The sequence below is a fragment of the Ornithorhynchus anatinus genome, chromosome 18 (genome assembly GCF_004115215.2).
Source record: "Ornithorhynchus anatinus isolate Pmale09 chromosome 18, mOrnAna1.pri.v4, whole genome shotgun sequence".
Taxonomy (NCBI): domain Eukaryota; kingdom Metazoa; phylum Chordata; class Mammalia; order Monotremata; family Ornithorhynchidae; genus Ornithorhynchus; species Ornithorhynchus anatinus.
The window spans coordinates 35591835-35596800 of NC_041745.1; positions in this window are offsets into that span (position 1 = coordinate 35591835).

A 4966-nucleotide genomic window follows, 5' to 3' on the forward strand; every position below is an offset into this window, starting at 1 on the left:
CTAGTTTCATGGAAAATGGCCGTGTCCGCTGGTATATAAGGGAACAATCATTCAATCGATAATATTTACTGCTCCCATCATGGGCAGAGCACTATACTAAGCACATGGGAGAGTACAACAGAGACACAGTACCCTGCCCGCAAGGAGATTACAGTCTAGCATGGGAGACAGACTCTAAACCAAATTAAAGATAAGGAAGACAAGACTTTGGTTTATTCTCTGCTCATTTCCCCACTTCCTCTTCTCCCACTCCCTTCTTTGTCACCCTGACTTGCTCCCTTTATTCACCCTCCCCCCCCAGCCTCACAGAACTTATGTACATATCTGCCATTTGTTTATATTAATGTCTGTCTCCTCCTCAAGACTGTAAGCTCACTGTGGGCAAGGAAAATTTCTACCAACTCAGTTACATTGTTATATTGTACTCTCCCAAGCGCTTAGTACAGTGCTCTACGTGCAATAAGCACTCAATAAATAGGATTGATTGTATGATTGATTGATTGGTTCCTGTAACCCTCCTCACTGTTTTCCAGGGCCCCCATCCCTTCACAAGGCAATATTAGAGACAAGTGGAGATAAAGTCCAAGCTCTCTGCCAACATCTTCTTTGACAAGGTAGAGATAGGGTCCAGGATCTCCCCCATCCTCATCTTCTGTGGCAAGATAGAGATTGAGTCCAGGCACCCCCACTGCCTCCTTCCACCCCCCTGCCATTTTCTGTGACAAGGCAAAGGGAAGCAGGATTAGGACTGGGGTCCTGGATGCGGCAAACAGCCCCGTGAAGAGGCAGAGTAGTGGCTAATGGGATCAGACAGGAGATGGGCAGACAACACCCCTCATTCATCCATTTCACAGAGGTCCTGGCAGGCTTGGTTGACTAATTTTGGTCAATCGTTTTCAGCCAGAATTTCACCGTGAAGTGTTCAAATCTCTTGGGGAAGCCCTTTCTGGCCTCCGTCTTTCTTGGCCAGAAGGAAAAGGTGGTTCATCATCCTCTCTTACAAGATTCCCAATTCATCTGACAGTTTTTAATCATAATTGTGATATTTGCTCAGCACTTACTACATGCCAAGTACTGGGGTAGATACAAGATAACCCAATCCCATACAGCAATATTATAAGATTTGCTCATTCCCCTTGTGGATCTTGGCTTTCTCTCCCTATTGCCAGAGACATTTCTTGAATTAAGTGTAAAGTGGATGCACTAACTGACACTACAGAATTTAAACATTTTCACAAACTCAAATTTGGCTGCTTCAGTGCAATGAAGTGCCTGGTCCCTAATGGTCTGTTTGCTTCTCTTTTTATGTCTTTAAAACTGCAGGAGATCTTGGAACCAGACCTGAGTAGTTAGAATTTCCATCGCTGTGTTGGGATGTATAAGCAGCACTGTTTAACTTACAAACCCTCTCTATTAACTCTGCCATGTTCTCAGAGGCTCAGCAAACCCACACACTCTTCCAGGACTGCAGCCTGTTGTTCAAGACTGAACCAGCCTGTAACATCCTAGAGTGTCTCATTTACCGGGTAACCATTCAATCAATCAATCCATGGTTTTTATTGAACGCCGACCCGTGGCCCATGTCCTACCTCTGGCTTTGAACGCCCTCCCGCCTCAAATCTGCCAGACAATTACTCTCCCCCTCTCCCTACTTCAAAGCCTTACTGAAGTAAGGCCTCCTCCAAGAGGCCTTCCCAGACTAAGCCCCGCTTTTCCTCATCTCCCACTCTCTTGCACATCACCCTTTGCTCCTCCCCCCCTCCCTGCCCCACGGCACTTATGTATATATCTGTAATTTTATTTATTTATAGTGATGTCTGTCCCTCCCCTCACCCCCACCCCTAGACTGTGAGCTTGTTGTGGGCAGGAATTGTCTCGCTTTAATGCTGTATTGTACCTTCCCAAACGCTTAGTACAGTGCTCCGCGCACAGTAAGCGCTCAATAGACACGACTGAATGAATGAAGAGCACTGCAGGGAATGTGTCTATCAACTCCATTAAATTGAATTCTCCCAAGTGCTTAGTACAGTGCTCTGCACACAGTAAGTGCTCAATAAATATGAATGATTGATGAACAAGTACAATAATAATGATAAATGGAGGGAAACCCTTTCCCAACGCCCCAAGCATATCTGTCTTCATTTCTTCAGTATTTGTTTGCATGGGTTTTTATCATTTGAATTTAGGTTTAGCCTTGTCAGTCAAGCAATCAATTGTATTTACTGTGTGTTTACTCTGTTAAGCACTACATTAAGCCCTTGGGAGAGTACAATAGAGACAGTGATAGTGGACACAATTTCTGCCCTCAAGGAGCTTACAATCTAGAAGGGGAGACAGGCAATAAAATAAATTACAGGTAAGGAGAAGATGTGTATAGAAGTACTGTGGTGGACAGTAAGGGCTCAAGTGCATAGGTTATAAAGCAGAGGGGAAATAGCATGGGAGATGAGAGGTTATTCAGACTGTAAACCCGTCAAAGGGCAGGGACTGTATCTGTTACCCATTTGTACATTCCAAGCGCTTAATACAGTGCTCTGCACATAGTAAGTGCTCAATAAATACTTTTGAATGAATGTATGAGTAGATGGGATTTTTATTCCTTCTTTGAAAATGGGGAGAGCAGTGGTAAGCTGGATATATATATATCATATACATATATATATATACATATATATATATATGTATATAGGGTGAGTTTCACTGTTTACAATTTGTGTCTGCTTGTCTCCCTTATTGGATTGTAAGATCTTTCGGGCAGGGCCTCTGTCATTTCTCCTACTGTGCATTCCCAACACCGAATACAGCGAACACTGTGCACCCAGGACCAAAGCAGGACAGCAGGGCTCTGCAAAAGGCTGGTTCTCAGGTCAGGTCTCTGCAAGCAGTGGAAGCTAAATAAATGCCACTGATGATGATGATGAGAAGAAATACAAAGTAGAAAACGATCAGGTGAATGGAACATCAAAACCCTTCTGAATGGCAGATAAAACCTTCCTTTGGTTTCTTCCCACTCTTGTTTGTCGAGAATCTCAGTCAAGCAGGTCCAGACCTATTTGGGCTGGGGATTGGGCTGGGGTAGTAACTGGCCCTAGCCGGAGCCCGGGGGAAGGAGTTCGATTGGTCCGCCCTGGACTGTTGCCGAATCCACCCTGAAGCAGATATGAACCCTTGGGGTATGTTTGCAGTACACCTGGCACTGGGGCCCCGCAGGTCCAGCAACCTGGAATCTGGCTCCTGGTGTTGCACTCCCAGGGCTGGCTGGCTGGCCGCACCGGAGCCGACCCGGCCCCGGGGGGCAGGGAGGCTGGTGGCATCCTCAGCCTGGATTTCCACTGGATTCTGTGACTCATCATGGACAACTCCCACAATGCTTCCGTTTTTTGACACTGTTCTACCCAGGTTTGTGGTGTAAGCACAATAATAATAATTCGTTACATGCGTACTATATGTGTCAAGCACTGTTCTAAATGCTGGGGTAGATACAGGCTAATCAGGTTGGACAAAGTCCCCGTCTCACATGGAGCTCATAATCTTAATCCCCATGTAACAGATGAGGGAACTGAGACACAGAGAAGTTAAGTGATTTGTCCAAGGTCACACAGAGGACAAGAGGTGGAGCCGGGATTAGAACCTAGGTCCTTCTGACTCCGTGGCCCGTGTCCTATCCACCAGGCCACGCTTCTTCACTAATCATCTGGAGGACGGGTCCAGGTCGGGCAACGTAGTCCCAGGCCCCCTTCTTCTCTCCCTTCTCTTCCTCTTCCTTGAATTTCACTAAGAGGGAAATTAATAATAATACTGATAATAATCGTAGTATTTGTTAAATGCATATTAAGTGCCAAGTATTGTACTAAGCACCGGGGTAGAGATAGTCAGAACTGAAAGCATCCCTGTTCCGCATGGAGCTGGCAGTGTAAGGAGAGAAAACGGGTAATTATTTCATCCTCTTTTTGTAGGTGAGGAAATGGAGGCACCGAAAATTAAGTGACTTTCCCAAGGTCATCCGGCAGGTAAGTGTGAGAGTCGGGCTTAGAACCCAGGCCCTCTGACTCCTACTGCTGTGCTCTTTCAACTGGGCACCTCGAATGCAACAGCAGCAGGGGCAGCAGCAGGAGAAGAGGTAGCAGTGAGGGGGGGAGGAGGAAGAGGACCAGCAGGAGCTAGAGGAGGAGGAGGAAGAGTAACAGAAGGAGCAGGAGCAGAAGAGGAGGAGAAGGAGCAGCAGCAGGAGGAGGAACAGCAGCAGGTGCAACAGCAGGAGGACCAGCAGCAGCAGAGGGAGGAGGAGGAGTAGCAGGAGGAGGAGGAGCAGCAGCAGCAAGAGAAGGAGGAGGATCAGGAGGAGAGGAGGAGGAGGAGAAGCAGCAGCAGCAAGAGAAAGGGGAGGAGGAGGAGCAGCAGCATCAGGAGGAGGACCAGCAACAGGAGGAGGAGGAGCAGCAGCACGAGGTGGAGGAGCAGCAGCAAGAGAAAGAGGAGGAGCAGCAGGGGGAGGAGGAGCAGCAGCAAGAGAAAGGGGAGGAGGAGGAGCAGCAGGAGGAGCGGCAAGAGAAAGAGGAGGAGCAGCAGCAGCAGGAGGAGCAGCAGCAAGAGAAAGAGGAGGAGCAGCAGCAGCAGGAGGAGCAGCAAGAGAAAGAGGAGGAGCAGCAGCAGCAAGAGAAAGAGGAGGAGCGGGAGCGGCAGCAGAGGGAGGAGCGGCAGCAGCAGGGGGAGGAGCGGCATCAAGCGAAAGAGGAGGAGCAGCCTCCCAGCTGCAGCGAAGACCCCCTTCCCGGGCCCCCGCCCTCCCCCGCCGGTGGTGAGGGGAGCGCAGGGGTGGGGGTCGAGGGCAGCATGCTCGCCTGCCGACCCTGCTCCAGACACCGCGCTTTCCTCCTGCTGCTGCTGCTGCTGCTGCTCCTCCTCCTCCCGGGCGGCGGCGGCGGCGGCGGCGTTGGCGGTCCCGTTAGCGGGGTGGGGGGCGGCG